The 20,875-nt window shown below is 34.2% G+C and overlaps 1 protein-coding gene across 4 annotated transcripts in view; it reads left to right on the forward strand.

The window, feature by feature from the left end:
* LOC106614807 (patj homolog) overlaps positions 1-18,704 on the forward strand; it is a 37,098-nt gene extending 18,394 nt beyond the window's left edge. For all 4 annotated transcript variants that reach the window (XM_036357282.2, XM_036357281.2, XM_014230718.3 and 1 more), the window contains exon 3: positions 15,768-18,704. The gene's annotated coding sequence lies outside the window, so the exon portion shown is untranslated. The remainder of the gene's footprint in view (positions 1-15,767) is intronic.
* Positions 18,705-20,875: the final 2,171 nt, after the last annotated feature.

Below are 20,875 nucleotides of genomic sequence, written 5' to 3' on the forward strand. Positions count from 1 at the left end.
GTTCAAATAAATGTAGTTCGATTATGGAATAAATCCGAAACAATTGTCAAATAATATAACGCAAAAGAATATATCCTGTAATTATTATATTTCCGATGTTTTTCTGTTTACTTTGATTGCACGCTGGAATTATTTGTTGAAACTCGTCTATTTCCTGACTGGCGTGACGCTTCACTGGATAAATATAACAGCACATATGTTAGTGTACACCTACACTGTTGCACATTACCAGCTCTTCAAAGCATACAATATTGCAAACTTATTGAGGTCATTTGCAAAATTAATATTTGGTTTTGCCAGACTCACATTTCAGTTTCCCTTCATAAATATTTGCATTGTGTGCAGTTTCGCAAAAGTCATAATACTTAGTTGCTTAAGTGAAGGCTTGTACAATACTCAAAATTCAAAATAGTAAAAAAATTGGTTTTGAAAAATTATAGTTTTATAGAGCAAAGTTGTTTATAATTTGAAAAAAAATCAGCGTCCACAATTCGGCCGTAATTATTTTTTTCCTTTACATATGCTTTAATATATATTTTTCAAAACAAGAAACTTTTCGTCTTTAAAAACTTATTAATCATATCATTCAATATAAGACTATAATAATATTGTAATCATTTACATTCGTTCTATATTTATTTAACACACGCACATTTGGTTTTTCTATTTCTGAAATTCTTATGTATATCCATATTAGGGTGGAGCGAAAAAGTAAATTTTCGAGTTAAGTGTTCTAGAAGCTGTGGTCATTATTGGAGTTTTCAAAAAAAGTCTTAAACGTCAACATGCTTTCCTTAGCGTTAAAATAAATTTTGAGTCAAAAAACATCAAATTCGGTAATTTTTATATAAATATGAAGAGTTTAAACCAAAAAAAAATTTTTTTGGACAAACAAATTTACCTTATAAGTAAGTGGGTCCCTAGATGTAAAAAAAAAAAATCCAAAAATTTTCTTTTTCTATAATCTACAAATTTTACCCTCAGGCTAAGCAAAAAAAATTTTTTCGCCTCACCCTAATACATATGCATATACTCTTTTATGCCTACATAGAGGAGCACAATGCAGTCCAACATATAATTTCTTTCCGAATAATAATAGAAAAACACACTAAATTTTTATGGAGGCCACAAATCGACCGCCAACTGCGTGAATAATTTCTATTTCACGTGCTATTTTCCAGCGCTAGGCAAATAACGTCTATTTTTACTCCTAACTATGTGTGTTTGTAGTTTGAGGTGTATTTTGAGAAATGAAATGAGTGAAATAAGGCTTCCAAATATTTACGTCATCACAGTCGAAATATAAGCCAAAGGAATCCGTACACCACGATCGAATAGGTGCACGTACATACTTGTATATATGTACTCATTCATGTATTATGGATGTATGTACGAGTTTATGGTATATATTATATTATTCTATCCAGTAAAACAACAGCTGTTGGAAATATTGATGAGCAAATATAAAGCAGCTGTGAGAAGACAATCAAATTGTCAATCACTATGAAAATGGATGAGTTGCGAATGGCATATGCGATTAAAAAATTACTGTGGCTTGTGAAATGAAATAAATCGTCCTTATGCTGTATTAGGATAGTAAATTATTCTGATGTATTTTTATCAAACGATGACTGATTTTTCAGACTTTGGCCAAACTTATTTGATGTAAAAGACATGTCATATGAAGTAGTAATACCTTAGAGCCCGCCATTTCAATTCACATAAACGATTGAGGATAAACATCATTCTTATTAATTGGCACTCACAAACTTGTATTTTTCCGAAAATTTACGAGATATAGCACAAAGGATTGCTTCACGCGTAGCAAATAGTCAATGGGTTTTTGATTAAAATTCCAGCGGATCTAAGACTAAAAATAAAAGAATGATTTTTTTTTATCAGGCCAACTTTCCTTAGCATGTGACGGTCAAACTATACATTAGCCTAATGCTCTTTCGTAAATACGAAACAGTGAAAAGCTCCAAGCTGAGCGCGCTAGGGAGTGAAAGAAGCATGCGTCTCAAACAACAGAGTTTCATATACAAGTATATACAACTTGTATGTATGTTGGTCTGTGTACTCGTACAAGTCTTGTAAGCGCGTGCAGATGTAAGTGTGCGCGCAGCTTTCATATAGGGAAAATTCCTGCATACGCCCACAATTCGTTGTTGGCATTTAAAATTCATTAAAAGCCATTAAACTGACGACGATGACAAGTAAGAACAAGAATAATTCCAGGCGCCAAACGAAAACATATTTTGTATGCAACACACACATGCATATAACTGTGCATATGTAATAAGAACAAGCAGCGGGACCTTTACAGTATTTTCTGGTGCATAATTAAGTAGGCTTTGACCTGTTGCGTAGAAAATTCCGTCTTAAAATTTGTTATTAATGAATCGAAGCAAGTTGTTGGGATTAGTTATGCTCTTTTTGAGGGTAACTATGTTAACTAGTTCCGGAAATAAATTTATTTCAATATATCTTACATAAGGTGTTGAAAAAAATATTTTACCGATTACATTAGTTGGTTCGACCCACTTCAGAAAAAGCCAAATAATATTTATTTCCGAAAATATTGTCTAAAACCTTGTGCCAAAAAGCAACATCGCCATAGTTCAATTAAGAAAAAATATGTTTTAAAAAATTTTGGAATCCAGGAGAACAATCTTCTTATTGACTTATGGAAATGTTTTAAATTTAGCCGAAACGCTCTCAATTATTAATTTTCTTCAAGTCATTTATATGCTTCATTCGTCGTACTGTCTTTCCGCATTTGCGTTTCAATTCGTTTTGCATACAGCTTTTGGTGTAGTTGGTGTATGCCAAAAAAATGAGGACTCCTCACTGTATGCCCGCTGAAAAACCGACGAATTGAAGTCACTAAATTTGATGGCCTCGCGCGTGAGTGACATCTTTCCGTTATGCCTTCCATCCGGCCATCCGAAGCTTGCGGCGCGTTACAATAATTCGCAGAAAAGAATGAAAAGTTGAAGTTTTAATATTTATGGTATAAAGGAAATATGAAGAAGGCATAAATTGAAAAAAGGCAAGCAGACGTTAAGGGCCAACCTAATGCCATTGCTTAAAAAAGGGCGTTATTTGGGAAATTAAAAAACAGCTATTGTATCAACTAATTTTAATTTTTAAAAATATAAATATCTTTCGAGTTACAAGCGATCTCTGAGTAATTACTAGAGGCATTCGTTTAAAGACAAAACGATGAATCTGATTGAACAGAGCGGCTACATTTTAGAAAAAAATTCATTTTTTTTTAACTTCTCACTAGAGGTGTCCCTTAAATAGGTATGAAATACTCATATTAGAAAATAAAATAATATCTACTTATTCTCTAACTGAAACTTTCCAGGTATAACCGAAACCTTCGCTTCTTACCCACCAATCTCGTTAAATGGTTCGACATTTTCAATTACGATTTTTCGAGCAAACATTTGGACACAAGCTGGTGATTTATTGACCACAATCGCGTTCAGTTAATTGCCAAAGAGCGGCAAGACGTGTATAGTGTGTTAACCTTTTCTACCCGCCAACACACTTTCTGCTTTAATGATATTTTCTCTGCGTTGGTGTGCCACAGGCATTTCAAGTGGCAAATACCTTAGTTTGACAAAGGAAATTACTTGCAAGTACAAACGCACAAGTAAACTTGGTGCAACACTCCACGCGGAGTAAATAATTTCATGGCAATTAAAATCGTTTTGAAGCACTTTTCACCATTTGCTTTTGACATGTTCATGCTTATTGCGCACATTTGCAGCATTGCCAAGTATTTTGTAATTTTTGCTCTTTTTAGATTGCTCGAGTTCCATGCTTCTCCACTACTCAACCCTTTTTACAAATCCTTCTAAGTTTTTCGATACCTTGGTGCATTGAGTAACCCATTTACCGCATTCCTTCTTGTTTTGCGGGATGACACGAAAGCATTTTAAGTCGATTGTTAGTGTTCCATCATCAGATAGCACTATTCTGTAACGTAAAAATCATTCGTTGCGAATTCCGTTCTACAACATAACACTCGGCACTGCTCTCTCACTCAACCATTTATCCATCCTATCTATTTTATGTTGTAGTCCTGCATGTTTGTCCACTTGGTCATGTCTGCGCTATGTCATTCGGAGTACCTGTAATCTATTGTTCAGCTATTCACCTAGTCTTCTCTCTATTCTGCTCGGCATTCAACCATTTCAATACAGTCGTCGCGCTACTTTCGATTTTGCTGCGCTCTATCTGTTGGCTGCTTTGTTGCTGTTATTGTTGTGAACGGTGCTATTCTGTGTTGTACTTTGTTGTGTTATGTCCAGTGATTGTGTATTGTTACCTTTTTCCATGTTTGACTAACTGAGCTGGTCACAAAGCTGCAACCTCATCACGACTCAGTAGGAGGAGTTATTGTTGTTTTTATGTTTTCCGTTTTGCTTTGTACGCCTTCGGTACTGTCCCTTTGTATTCTCAGCGATTCACCTGTCATTCTTGAACAACACAATTGTCTCATTTACAATGGGGGTTCCAGTATGTCCATATAATTATCCGGGTAAAAACATATGAAATGGATTACAAAACGGTTTGTGGTGTGATGATTTCCTTAGCGATTTAATAATTAATTTTGTGCCTAAATCACCTCTTAAAGCACATTGAGCTTCACTCACTACCACAACAAAGCGGATTAGAAATTAAACAAAATGAATATGAAGAAGTTTATTCCGATCGTTTAGTATATATGGCAGCTATATGCTATAGGGGTATGATATCGGCGGTGCCGACAAATGAACAGCTTCTTGGGGAAAAAAGGACGTGTGCAGAAGTTCAAATTAATATCTCAAAAACTGCGGAACTAGTTCATGTATATACAGACGAACAACGTCCGGTGTGTTTTACGTCAGTACCTGCCGACGACGGCCTTACCTCACGGTGCTCCAAAGCGCAACGTATCAAAACAATGCGTTGATCAGCGCCCCAAATAATACGAGCATTTTGCAAGTAATAATTTGGTTACCAGTGGCCAGTGTGTAGGGGCAAACTGACCATCTTGGTAGGATTCGAGGCCGACCTAAAACCTCTTCCGTTTTCGGGTACAGAACCCAGTTACTTGTGCAACTTCTTTTTTTGAACTGAAAATTCAGTTCTTCCAGCATTTAGGTTTAAACCAAAGCCACCACTATACTCTCCAAAGGGCCAGACCCAATAAGCAAATTGAACCGAAGTTCAAGGTCATTCTGCTCCCCGTGGTACCAGAGTTGAGTCTCCGGTAAGACTGTGTAGCCGAAGCTACTGCCAGTTGAGCTTCGCCTTACTCAATGACTGGTGACATTTGTCGCTTGAACTTCAAATGTCTTTTTATTTGGAATCTTCTTTAAATTCTATAATATCAGTTCAAGCTGAGTATTAAAGCACTATTTCTGACATCATTACTAGCTGATGTTTCTAGGCAAGGTAAAATAACAGTCATAGTGAATTCTTACCCTACCCGCAGGGGGAAATGCAGACGAGCAGACAGACAAATGGACATGGCCAAAACAACTCAGCTCGTTAGCTGATCATTTATACTATATATACAATATAATATTTTATAGAGTCGCCGAACTTTATTTCTTCGTATTACAAAATTCGTGGCAAGCTTAATACTCGTATGCACTGTTCAGGGTTCAGTTACGGATCAGATGCTGTTTCATTCCTTGCGACCAACAAGTATCAAACAACAACGATGTTGTTTTCTATGAGAGCTCACCTTTTTATTATTCCTCATTTCAAGAGCTGCTATTGTAGTTACAATTTTATTGAAATCTGTTTTCAGCTCGTACATGTTCACAATGAGAAAAGTCAAGCCGGTTCCACTGTTCTGTAGGCGAATGGCCTGTTTTACCAACCTAAAACATATATATTTTAGTGCGTGCAATTGACTCTAGTGTGCGGATTAATAGCACAGACACAAGCAGATAAAAAAAATCATCAGTCACTCATTCGCCGCTTTTCACTGTCATTTTGCCATTCATTGTTTTCAGAGGACTCTTATTAAATGTACAACACACTAAAATGTCAATGGTCAGTGTTGACCTTTTGGATGGTTTACAATCGAGTGACGATAGAAAAGGGAGGGCAAAATGGGAATACAGAACTGTAGTGGGAGATTCGTAACTTATGCACTCATGAATGCTTTATCGTGTTACAACAATTTTATTATACATTCTCATAGTACCATTATTGTATTTTCGAGCTTCTGTTTGTGAATATTAATGGGGATGATATTTTTACAGTTAATTTATTACCAATGGCCATATCTGAAATTTACTGTTGATATGCAAGAGAAGTATTTGTAATTCATGGCAAAATCTTACATCTTTTGACTGACCTCAAAAGTGATAGAATTTGTTCATTACTCTTTTTCGATGGTATTATGAAATGTTTAGACTAAATGTTAAAGTAAATTTCCAATGGCAGATAAGAATTTTGAATTTTTTATAGTTGTTATACGCCTGAATTAACTTGCGCTTCTACAAAAATTTTACTATATCATTTCGACGTTATTGTTATAGAATTATCTTTTCAAAAGCACAAACAAAGATATTCATAAAACACGATAATTTTTATTTATGTATTTTAATTAAGGAATGCGTTTCATTCGAGTTTTATAGATTATATATTAGATTTTAGCAACCAGCTTTGTTCAAAAAAAACATAATTAGATAACCGTTCGTTTCTTAGGTCCAATTTATACTCTCTTTCTCTCTCTCTATCTCTCAAGAGTAACTATGTTGATTACTTAGGTAATGACAAACAGAAAGATCTAGGTTCGAGGAAATCTGAACATAAACTGTGCAAAATAATAAACCATTGTTCCTCTTTACTGCAACACATGAATATATCGTTGAGTGTAAATGATACGCGCAATTCAAATTGTTTATCCCTTAAAAGTGGTGTCGAAATCTCTTAATTGTGTTAAATTCAAAACAATACATTCAAGGTAGTTTCGGTAGCAAAGCTTTTATCAAAAATCATATTATGGCGCCATCTAGTGGGATTCGGTAACTCATGCAACCTTCTGTCAGAAAATATTGAAGATATTTCAGAATTTGCTGATTTCGCCTTGGAACAACTTGAAAACAATAACGATTTTTTTTTTATAAAATAAACAAAACTGTCGATTCTGGTGAGAAGAAAATCCACAAAAAATCATGAAAAACTATTACATTCACCTAAATTGACAGTTTGGTGGGATTTTTGGTCTGATGTAATCACCGGTCCTTACTTCTTTCGAGATGAAGATGGTGATACCGTTACTGTCAAAGGAGTGGTATAGATCGATGATAACCAACCTTTTATGGCCGCAATTGGAAGAAGTTGATCTCGACAACATCTGGTTCCAACAAGAGGGGGTTACGTGCCACACAGAACGTGCAACAACCGAGTTATTGTGAGAAAAGTCTAAAGATTCGATAATTTCAAGAAATGGTGACATTGAATGGCCTCCAAGAAGGACCATACCACCATTAGACTACTTCTTGTGGGCTTCAAGCTTTAAAAGTCAATATTGAACGTTCTATATATGACTTATGACTTGATTTAGTGGAAAAAATACTCGAAAGTTGGGTAAATCAAATTCGTCCCTACAAAAGAATTCGTGGAGGTCATTTGAATGATGTTATATTCAGAACTTAATTTTATGGATAGTACTTCACATGAAATAAAAAACATTTGAATTTCCTTATAAATTAGTGTTTTTTTTTTTAAAAAGAAAAATCATATCATTTTTATTAAAAAACACTTTATAAAATAACCAACAGTGAATATGTGAGCATCTGCTACATAAGTCAAATTTAAGCACATCTAAGATATTATGAAATTCAACTGGCACCTTAATACGATATACTTCGCTATACATAAATTATCTTGCGGTCGGACATTTCAAGTTATAAACAAAGGCAATCTCATAGCCATCATAATAAGCGTTGTCATATTGTTATACCATTACATAAATAAGATAGTGAAATGATATTATATCGCTTAGATAATGGCTAAAATTATTCATGTCTGAACTGTATAAAGTCGAACCCAAGAGAACGAGCTGACAATGGGTGAGCCAAAAACTTTAGTTCGATTTTCATTCAAATAACACAAAAAAAATGTAAACAAAAAACGAAACGAAAACACAAAATTGTATGAGAAACTGTCACGAAACATTTCTAAAGCATATCCTATAATCGTATTTCGGTTACTTTGACTTTGATGAACTCTCCCCAAATTTAAGGACGGTTATGGGCATTGAAGTAATCAAAGTCATTCAAGATATGAATAAACTTTTTATTGCTTGCGTGCTATTATCAAATACACGACAGCAGCAGAAAATACGCGCCAAGTGGGGTCAGTGTCACGACAAAATTGCGTAGAAAAAAGGGCATTTACTTAAATATCAACAACACATACTCATGTATCCATAGCTGAGGGCTTTGAAGTCAGCGTGTGGCGTAAGAATAATTTATTTACTTACGTATGCGAGGCAATAGCCAAGCCCAAGAGAAGAAATTCTGTGGCGAGCCAAAATTGCAAAAAGAAAACAAGAAAGTAAGAAGCAACAGCCGGCACAGCAAGTATTTGGCACTGACAGCACCAAAGTAAAGCGGAATTATTTATATATCTACATACTTAGGTATGTACCACCCACAAGTGTACAGTAAAATATGCACAACCAATTTTTTTCTCTCTTAGCGCTGTCACTAAGTATGTTCATGCTCATAAATTTGTGCTTTGCTCTACACCGATTGACAGCCTTACTGTGACGCTTTGGGATACCAGTGCGTATGAGTAACAAATTTTATTCACAAAATGTACCTCATAAATAAAAAAGTCCACGGCGGTTAGTAACACGGTGTGGCGGATTGCAGAAGCATAGAAGAGGAACGAAATGTGAGGAGGCTGTGAGATTTCAGTCGATTTTGATACTCAAAAGGTCGAAAAAGTTTAATGATTATGACACATTTCGGACACCGCTGTTCAGCATTCGTTTTATTTTTATGACCATAACAAGTATGTTTCAAAATGCGTCTACTTTTTAACCCTGATAGCAAGTTATGTGGCCGGCACAGCTTCGTAATAAAATATTCTACATTATCACAAACGATACAAATTTTGAAACAACATCAGGTTTTGAACTTTCTTAATGAACGTCATTTGCTTAAAATTTCATATTTCATGTTTACTCATTTGATTTTTATCTATATATTGTTATTTACAGTTATGTGCAAGAAGTTCTTTAGAAATATTTTGATTATGAAGATAATTACTTATATTTATGAAATCTGGCAGCGTTTGAATGGCACAATGAAGCGTTTGTTTATGTCCATTCCATGTTGTCGGCTAAGCAGCTGTCCACTGTGTGCCATCTTTAAACTTGACAGGCACAAATTGACAGTTATATTGCAGGCAGCAGCGGCAGTTGCTGCAAGATAAATATTTATATTGCGCCCACTCACCCACACACGCATATAACATATTTCAGTTGCAAAAACCACACATGTGTAAGTGCTCATAATAGCATGTAACATACATATGTATGTGTGTGAGCTTTCGTCAATTCGTCGGAGAATTAGCGCATCTGATTCAACTTGATCTAATGCAATATTCAAGCGATATTCAGCAAACTTCATTAAGTGATGAAACTATGCCCGGTCATACACCAAGCGGAGGCTTTCTCCACACCCCTAGTACACGTTTTTATTATCGCACAATTTAATCATTATCACGCCACGCGAGCACTTACTTTCAGAGAGTTGAAGCGTTCTAGGCCGACCACAAGCAGATTCTCTTGACAGCACATTTTTATGCATAAACTGAGCACGGAACATCCTTGAGTCCTGCCACGTTGCCTTGCGTCGGCCAAGTTTACGCAGCTAGCAATATTTCTTTTTCTTTTTCCGCATTCTTTTATTATTTTTATTTGTTCTTAGATATTATTTGCTTGCATGGAAAAAGTTTTCTTTAATACGATACATGTTGCACGCACCGAAATAACTATCCAAGAATCCTTGGCAGCCAGTCCCTTCCTGCATGTGGCGTTCGGCTCACGAATGAAAGTAGAGCAAGACTTTGTGGCACAGTTTGCTTATCTGTCGGGATCCGTTATTTGAAATGTACTTGTAACTGGTTGAGAAAAACAGGAGACGACAACACCCTTGTCAATTAGAAAAATATTTTAAATATCTGTCGTCAGTATATTCGTGACAGACTTACTTGCCACATTTGTCGCTTTTTCATGCATCGCAATTCGAACCCCTTTTGCATACTTTCTGCTTTGAATTCAGGGTATTGTACCTAAACAACCGCTGTTGTGTTGGTATGTACTTGCGCCGTATGTTGCGGTGCGCTTCCCTCAGCCTCGCAATGTGCCCGACCTTGCTCGCCTTCCCGTGGAGTTCTCCGATTTGCGCCTTCGGTTAGTAATTAGCACTTGTTATGATATTATTGTAAGGAAATTTAATTCCCCATGCCACTCTGCGAATGCTTTTGTCTCAATTCGTTGTATATAAATTGTTAATTATATTCAACGTTGTCGAGCAGCAACCTTTCGTTTTTGTATATCTTCCCTTTTGCTCGTGTCGGATGCTTATTGTTAGCTTCGCTGATGAGTTGAGGGCGTCGGCGGCAGTGAAAAGGCGCACAGCATCTGGTTACAATATTAGAATGGCCTTATTAGCTTATGCTCGTGCACACTCATCCACCTACAATACATACACACATACATACTTATAGGTATATTCAAGGCAGGACTGTGTGTATTCCAAAGTGCCAGGCTATTATTAATGAAGTGATTACAAACACATTTGCATTAGCCTGGATTTGTAATAAGCAAAGTTAGATCGTTTAAGAAGAATTAAATTGAAACTTTAGTCATCAAATATTTACGCTATATCTACAGATATGTATACATATATATATAAGTGCATAATATGTGTAGCATATGGGACGAAAAAAGGAAAAATTATGCAGTGACTATTACTGTACTAAAATTTTAAATGCAATTTTCAAATATTTTTAGGGTCTATCAGTTTATCTTTAAATCAGTTTTTCTCAAAATTACATTTTTCGAATTTGCTGCAGTGGTTACTCGGAGACAAATGATCTCCGATCAATTTCAAATTTTTTATGCATTTTCTGTAGCTTACTAAGCTCCAAATTGAGGTACAAAATTCTAATTTAAAGCAGGGGCTTGCAGGCACTGTCTATATAGAGGTGAAAACCCTTATCTGGGGACCTGCTTGAAATTCACCCAAATTTGGTTCATAAAATTATCCTGACTTCCAATTTTACCGTGCGAAAATGGGCGAAATCTGACTACAATTACGCCTACTTTCCATATAACACAATTTTATTTTCCATCTGATTCTTTCGCTTTGCAGTATATAAATGAAGAACCAATCAATGTATCCGGTCAAAACTTTGCACAAATAGACCGAGAGATATGACTAAAAATTATCAAAATCGGACAACAGATCCATTTGCGAAGATTTCATCGAGAATATCGCTCGATTTGTAAGATATATTATTGAAATTCTGAAAAGTAGCAAGAGCATGAAATGGATGGTTACATCTGAACTTAGCCCTTCCGTATTTGCTGATTTTGTTTCGACCGTAGGTTGTTATACTTCTCCGAGACAGAATTTTCTTTAGGTTTCATTTACGGAGAAGCATGTAATGACTGCAGTAGTAAGGAACCTGTTTTTTAGCGTCATTCGAGGTCGTATAACTCGAATAACATTATTATTATTATTTTTAGTTTACTGTGTTTTCTCAAAATATGTACTGATATTAAAACAATTGACACAGTTTTTCGTTTTTTTTTTTATAATTAAGTACTCACTATGACAGTTGACTAACGCACAGTCAACTCTAAGATTTGTTTCAGTCACCATTCCATGTTTGTGGAGTACTTGAAAGAAATAAATCATCAAAAAGCACTAAATTTTTTTAGTTTTTTATAATTTACTAACAATTGCAATATAATAGGCAATTGATAGTGGGCTTTAATCCCCCACACAATATGCCAAACAAAAAACTATATACGATAATTGTAAGAATTTTAATATGAAACATTTTACTAATTCTATATTATCTTATATATTTCAATAAACTACGTCGACTAACTTTGAGAACCCATATATTACCATTAGATCTTCCAAAACTTTTTAATTCCAGCGTCATCTTCTAGATTCAGTGCTTAAAAGGAGTTCTATAATAAACATAACTCTGAATAATTTTATCGAACAAAAAACAAATATAACTTAAATTATCTTCCCATAGTAGAGCTCAATAAGCAATAACAAATTTATCGAAATAATTTCAGTGTATTTTGATTAAATGTCAAACTTCTAAGCTGGAGTGTTCCGTGGTGTTATTCAGAAGCACTTTTTTTTTAAAGAAATGGTTCATAAATTAATTACATATACTTTAGAAATAAATAAAAATTATGTATTGAATATTTGAGTAGGAGAAAGCGCAACCGGAATTGATACTCTCCCTCGACTTGCCGGAAAAACGATTAACAAAGTCCGGAAGCTCGCATAGTCAGCCTTAATTGCTGTTCGACCGCAAACGTTCCGATATTTACTTATGTAATAATTTAAGTGATTGATGAAGTAAATTTTCGATTTCTCCATCAAAGAAAGAGAAATGGTGGAAAGCAAGAATGCCAAAAATACATAACTAACCACTTGAGTCTGTAATTAAGGAGGCTACCGGTGGGTAAGCAAAACGCTGAACGGTAATTCAACGCGAGCATTTGCATTAATTGGCGCAACAATAAGCGTTGGTGGATTTCAGCTAATAAACGGATTTAAACTATTAATGAATTCGCCGATAAAATAGACAACCGATATAATCGCCTGATTAGGCAACCACTTTTGAGCTGCTTGAAATTTAATTGACCGCAGAGTAATGTAGCTAATTGAGTTTTATCCAAATAATATGGCACTTCGCTTCTCACTCAGTTCTCTTGACGGTGGCTAATTTATGGCTCACAATCAGTTCGCAAAACGATTGTGCCCCAAAAGTATTGAATTCGAGGGATAAAATCGTTTTGGGAAATGGCGAATTGGCGATTAATGTTCAAGATTGTAACAGAAATAATATCGCAAAATTTAACAAAACAAGGCGAAAGTTGAGTGGTTAAAAGTGAAAATGTCTCGTAAAAGCTTGTAGAGCATTTAAGTCACGCCATGGCCGGCTATCAACTGGCACATTAATTCCATTTCTCTGTTTGCCTGGTAAAACCTTTGTTTGTTAACCTGCTGGGCAACTTGTTGTGTTGAAATGAATGAGTGCGACTGTGTGCCAGTTTCATTTTCATATCCTGTTATTGAACTTCAATCTCTGCCTTGCTGCATGCAATATTTGTTTCCCTTTCGCTGGAGCTGGGGCCATCATTTGCATGGGTTTTAATATCCGGTTGCATTCTAGGTCTGCGTTTGTTTGTGTGCATAGATGGAAAAGTCAAAGAAAGAGGAGAAATTGCCTTTTCTGTGGTTTCCAAAGAATGCAAATCTCAGCAATAATAAGTTTTGAATACAAATACAATTTGAACAACGCTTTAAATTACAAAATAATGATTTTTCATACACTTTTATATATTATATAATATACCAAAATATTTAATATGAATATGTAGAGCTTGGATTTTTTAAAAATTATTAAAAACCCCACTAGAAAATCTGAAATTACTACAGTGACGACAAATTCTTTTTGAGCCAGCTTTCGGCATTCATACTTATTGTTATTTCGAACTATTTTTACTTATTGATTCATTTTTATTATTATTTTATTATTTTTCTGATTTATGCCAACAGACTGTGAAACGTTCGAAGTTCACTGTAAAATTTCGAGCATTGCCGTAGCTTAATTGGCAACAGCGCTACGTAATGTACAGAAGGTTACTCCGAACTAATTAAATGCCCATCGATGAAACGAAATAAAATAATTAACATATTTGTGACCTCCTTTGTAGTAAAGCTAGAAATATGAGAATAATATTGGGCTAAACGCACATCAGTGTTATTATAACTGTAAGGATTGGCATTTTCCCTCTGACTATGCTAAACATCAAGGAATGCTGTGCGCACAAATAAGGATATACTAATTATTGTACGACGTGCTTTGAATTTCCTAAGGGGATTCACAAGCATAGCTTATATATTCCTTGGAGGCAATTGTTTGGCTTTCGCTGTTCGTTATATTTTTTGCATTAATTCTTCTGTGCTTACTTTATGTTTTGAGTAGCCCATTTTAAAATTTTAATTTCATTCGGCCAACAACATATGCCAGCGCTTTTCCACAACTGCCAGCTTTCAAAAAAAACATTGCCACACACACATACATGCATATATACATGCATAGCTTTGTATGGAAATTAAATAGTTGGGTGAGCTGTGGTTATGTTATATGCATATATTTACATATCTTATATACCCACACAAACACTCATAACTACTTGTACATACATACATACATATATACATTTGTAAGTGCATAATTGCACGTACGAATTCCTTTCATCTGCCTTATTACACATTTTTATCTACAAACCATGTATTGTTTTAGTCTACTTTGCTTGCTTCCTCTACAAATACAAGCAAGTCGTTTATGTGTGTGTGAGAGTATGTTTCGGAAATGAAAAATTCATTTTCAACGCCAAATAGTCAAGCGCCGTAAAAGCAGCTGCGACACTGAACAGTGAACGAACCGAGAAAAAATGGTGTCCTTGCGCTGGCATTAAGAACCACATTAACAGTCATAAAAAAGCAAATCAAATGAAAAGCAAATAAAAGTGAGCGCAAAAAAAAACTAAGAAAAAATTAAATGAAATTCGTAGCTAAAAGAATACGAAAATATGAGACACAGCATTTCCATGGTGTTGTGTTGCTTCACGTTAAGGGCATAATGAGTTGCATGTATCGCAGGACGGCAGATAAGTAATATTATAATATCCAGATAGATGAGCAAAAAAGTCTTGAGCAATTCAAGACCAAAAGATATAGTGCACGACAGTAGTGCTTTGAACGGGTGAAAGTAAATCGGCATGTTCAGTGGTTCTCAAACTTTTTTCGCACACAATTTGTTAAGCATGAAATGTTTTAGTTTGACAAGTAATTGAAGACTTAAAATCTCGAAATTTTCATTTCGTTTCTTTGTCTCGTTTAAAACTTGTATCGTTTAACTTTGTGAATGCTTACTTTTAGACCGTTTAAGGTAAATAGTTACTTTAAGCTTTGGGTAAATTGAAGTAGCAAAAATTCATACACACAAATATTCAGATTATGTATTTTGAATTTATTCACTCGTATACCTAAATTGCCTGATGACGATATTTGGCTGCCGGCCAATTTATACATTTGTGATCCCAATACAGACAGACAGACAGACGCACGCGCGCAGCTGTTACCAACTGATAAAAAAAGAGAAAAAATACGGCTAAGCCTTGCCCAACTTATCTGCATGTGGGTATGCAGATGCGTCCCAAAAAATAACTGTAGGCCCAGAGCTCTCACCACACACATTTATCCTCTTCTCCGCCATCCTCAATGCTATCTGCATTCATGCACTTGCATATTCGAGCTTCACTTCCACCTTTTATGCTTTCTCCCAGTCAATTGCAACTTTGTATTCTTTCGTATTCGGTTTTTGTTTTAATTTTGTTTTTGTTTTTGTTTTTCTCTTTGCTACTGCCACTTATTTATGTGTATGCGTTTATTTTTGTTTTGCAGATTTCATCGCATTTTCGCAAATTTAAGTCACGACGCTGCCAAGCGCCCGGATGAGTTCACTTCACATCGCGATTATACGAACGAAGGCATCTCATATTCAAGTGGCAGTGTGCAAAGTGTAGTGCAATGGGATGTGGTTGGAGGTGGCGTAATGGGTTGTTGCTACTGCTGCCGCTGCTGACGAACGACGCACATCTCTGAAGTGCTGTAAATATTTTGTTAGCCCAAGAAATTACTTAACAAAATTAGTCTGTATATATTTGTAAGAATTAGTGCTAAGTAATTAGTTGTTAGCAAACAAAAATAAGAAAAATTCTAATAAATATGTTATAAGTACGCGATAGGACGACATAAACCATATATCAGCTGTCGAAAAATGAGCGGGGTTGACATCGCAAGCAATGAGTTAATCAAAACATTTCGAGCTCTACAGAAATAAACACTTTTATTGATAAATTTAGAAGAAAAACTGAAATGTCACATCTTTAAACTTTTCAAAACACCATATTCCTTTATTCTTTTGATCAGTTTCAACATTTCTCAGCATAACCGCCTTACACATGCAAAATGTTTATTACAAGTATAACTTTTCTTTAGAATGTACATGTTGAAGAGCAATTTAGAACTATAAATCAAATTGAAGTATTTAATTTCATCTTTTCCTCGATAATGAATTCGACACACTGAGCCACTTGATCTTTCCAACGTTGAGGAATTCTTCCTATTCTTTAAGCATCAAAACTTTCAAAACTGAAAAATTTATATCCATTGGAATTACATATCTTAGCCATCCAAAATTTCCCAAAATCTTTCACTGTAACGTTCCAAAAACCATCTTATTGGATATTATTCTTTTTCACGTTTCTGAGTATTATGTTAGGAGAAGATGAGAGCTTTATATCTTAACAGATTAACCAGTCTAATATAGCAAGTTCGTTGAGTTTCAAATGTACTGAATGCTAAGTTAGACGAAATTGTTTACATCTTCAAAGCCCATTTACATCTTCTGCCATTTACCAACACACCTAACAGTATTCGCCGTCAAAGGTACTCACCTAAATTAAAGGTTATATTTGATTGTTTTAATTCTGGGACTAAAATAATCGATCCTGTTATAAAAGACTTGGCTCAGTTAAAATCCAGTTCTACTACAAACTCATACTAACAAAGGCACTTCGCTGTCACTGTCACAGAACAAACTTTTAGAAACATAATTTCTATTGGTTTAAAACTGATAAAGAGCACTTTCATACCATCTCATCATATATTTGCATGTACCTCTTTCATATTTTCGGAGAAAATCACGAACTGATTCGGTTCTCGTATGAGAACAAATACTTATTTGAAATAATGTTTCATCTTTTGTTTTCATATTCGGACATGTACATAGATCGGCAAAGGAGCGGTTAGTTACTAAAGCTTTTGTTATACTTAGACTTTAGAAAAGAAATATTTAGCTACTAGTAGATACCTCAACGGACTCTTACAGGCAAACTAACCCCATTAGAGCTACATTAAGGCTACGTAAAATTCTTAAACAAACTCAAACCTTCGTAGAAGCAAACTAAGAGAAATCCCGTTATTAATTTCTCTACCTCAGCTATATGTTCTACCATGTATTTTCAGCGCTCGATTCTTCTTCCTATTTCCAAACTAATTTACCGTGCAAAGTTAACTTTAATTCAAACCTTTGCTAAATACAATTCTAAGTGACCGAAATAATTTATGAAATGCTAATTACAGAACACTCCTACATACATATCTATGCATATCAAAGCATAGGATTGCAGATCTAACATAATATATCTTACACATAATTGTAAATAATTGTTGTTGAATTTTATAAACTTACAATAATTATTTGCATTGCTATTTTTATCATCAAAGAAAACTAAAAATGAAACTAAATTTACACACAAAATTTAGAAAATTTTCTAGCAACACTACATACTCACCCATGTACATTATAGTCTAACTAATTGCATTGCCTTGTAGATAACAACTGAGCAGAAGTATTCGACTGTAATATAGACCAAATTGTATCAAGCTAGCAGCTATGGATTATTAAAGAGTCTAGGTATATATACATATATTGTATATGTAAAAGTTAATAAAAATAAAATATAAGAAAACAGCGATGATTTGCAAATAGCGAAATTGAAGCGGAAATGCCTAGCGTAATTTAATCATTGCTACAATACAAAAAATCAATGCAATACATTAGCAACTAATTACTCGTAGATAAATAAATGGGGAGCACAAACAAATACAGTGTAAAAGGCACAAACAAAGAAAACTTATGATTAACTGTTAATATATGTACATATGCGATCATATGTAACCAAGACGAGAAGATTAAGATTAAATGGAGTCGATAAGCTCATTTCACGAAAAAAAGGAAATAAAAGTAAAAATACAAAAATTAAAATTAAAAAAATTAATAGAACGAGTACACAGCTAAATCACTTTGCATGCATCATACACGAACTTAAATTATTCATTCTTCTCCTCCATAACTCCTATAAGAAACATTTGAAAATAATTCACTCTGAAAACATCGCATGAAAATAACGGTAGCTTTAGCGAAAATTAAAAAAAAAAAAGTTAAGGAAATCGATTATGCTGGCAAGTAAAAGTAATAAATCTATCTGAAAACACAACTGAGTTGCAAGAGAAGCTTAATAGTGATACTAATTTTAGAATGTCTAAAGTTTATTAAAAGAAAACTTATTTATAAAATAAAAATAGTTAAATAATGCGAAAATAACACACTTGTTTAGTATGGCTTAATAAGTGATTCAAATGCGTTTCAGCGCTCACACACACACACTCGCATAATCGTGAAAACTCACATATTCACACACGCGTATAAAAATTAGCTTACATTTAGCCTATGAATGAACTAATTCAAATAAATAGTGATTGGTAAAATGAAAATTAAATTTTGTTGTTATTGATTTAATTTAATAATAGCATTTTCGTTAATTAAATGGTCGATGGTGATGTGCAGCGGCGTATACAAGCGAAGTGGATGCAACATACACGCATAGCTTTCACATTAGGTTTGCGCAGAATATTGTGGAGTGATAACCCTTAAAAAAATATAGTTAAAAGATGAGCAATGTTTGCAATCTGCTAGAAATCGCATTCTTGGTTGCTAAATATAGTCACAGTAAGTATGTTTCAGTATGTGCTAAGATATTCGTTCTAAGTTAAAGCACTTTTAATAATCGTTAATAGTAAATATTTTCAGAACTCATTTTTTAAATTTTCAGCTTCACAGTTTTAAAATAACCACATGTCTTTGATTTAGGCTCCAGCCAATATATAATTGAACTTTGGTGATCTCACAGCAAAAGACTATCAACGACAAGTTCAACTTTCCCTATACCCATTTATCTCTTGCAATCTTTAACAGTAATTTTAAGAACCAATTTATGGATTTGCAAGAAGAACAGCCCTAATGTGCTCGTAATTATGCAGACGCATACTCATGTATATATAGATTTAGTTTGGTAATGTTTATTTTTCAGTATTCTGCTGCCAAAAATGCCGCCATTTTACAATGTTCTTGTTTACGCGCGGAAATTGCAGAAGCAAGTGCTGCCATTAGTGAAATTAATTAAAAATATTTAAAATTGTATATGACACGTGCCCGTAAACAAAAATGAATATATTACATTACGAGTTGTCGTTATTTCATAATTTCGAAATTTTCATGGATGCTTTGTGAAAACTCGTACGATGCAATTTGTTTACAACAAATTAGAAGTTTGTGTTAAAGCTTTTTGATTACTAATTAAATTATGCAAATATATGTATTAACAATTATTTCTTGTAAGTGCACACAGTTTGTTCGACACGCGAAATTTTTGCATTCATGTTTTTTTTTATTGCGACATTAATAGAAAGTTATTGATATACTAAAATTTACTGAACAATTTAACTGATTATAAAAAGCATGACTCTATTGTGGATTAGTTGCTTAATTAATTGGTTTTTATTGAAATTAATGAAAGTAATATGTTTCAGAAGAACAAGATAGAACATATTGTATACACAATTTTATAAAGACATCGAAGCACATTTGCAAAAATCTAGTTAAAAGAAAAGAAAAAGAGTCCATAAAAAATAATGGCAGCGAATTATAAGAAATATATTGTTTTGGAACAATTTAACGGGATAATATCCATTTGTGATCATTACAAGGCAGGTTAAGCTCAACCCTTAGAATAATTAGAAATTATCCTTGAGTAAAAGTATCTTCGTAGGAAAATCAAACCAGTCTTTTTAATAAATTTCTAGATCAATATAATGTGCACTTGATAAAGTGAAAAATAATTTATAAAGTAATCTGGACGAGAATACCACAAAGAAAAAATGAAGTTCCCTAATGGAATAATATTTGAAAAATATATAAAAGTTAAAGCATCGAACTACTAAGCATTATTCATAGGAGTTTACTGTATCAATAATGTATTCAGAGGTCATAAATCTCTTCTCATTAATCACTTAAGCCTCTAACATTTATAAATATCTCTCAAATACGTGCAATTTATAAACTTAGTCACCAACCTGCATATATTATATGTATACCGCACAAGCATAGTCATAAACAAAGGGCGTCACGCTGGCTACGATACCATTAGAACCACTCATACATACATAAACATGCACACATAGATACGTTGCGCGTTAGAACATTTTTTCTCTGCCGATAGAGGCCGACCCAAGTCAATTGTCAGACCGGATGTAAAAAATTAAATGTGCCCCATTGCATCATATACTGCTGAGTTGCCACCACAAACAAAATATTTATTAATTATATTAAAACATTCCTGCACCCAAAAACTAGGGCTGAAGTACAATAAATAAAAAATCACAGACTGCAAACAAAAAAACGAATGGCTTCAGCCCTATCGTTTATTTTTCACATGCATTTCTTTTGTTATTGTTGTTTCAGCAGCTTTGTATTCAAGTGACAACATATAGAATCTCTTCAAAGAGGTAAAGGTATCAGTAACGGCATATCAGTATTATGCGTTGGATAGTCAATACTCGTAATGATGTAAAACAAAAGATTGGCGAAACGCACTGGAATCACAGAG

The sequence above is a fragment of the Bactrocera oleae genome, chromosome 2 (assembly GCF_042242935.1).
Source record: "Bactrocera oleae isolate idBacOlea1 chromosome 2, idBacOlea1, whole genome shotgun sequence".
Classification (NCBI taxonomy): Eukaryota; Metazoa; Arthropoda; class Insecta; order Diptera; family Tephritidae; genus Bactrocera; species Bactrocera oleae.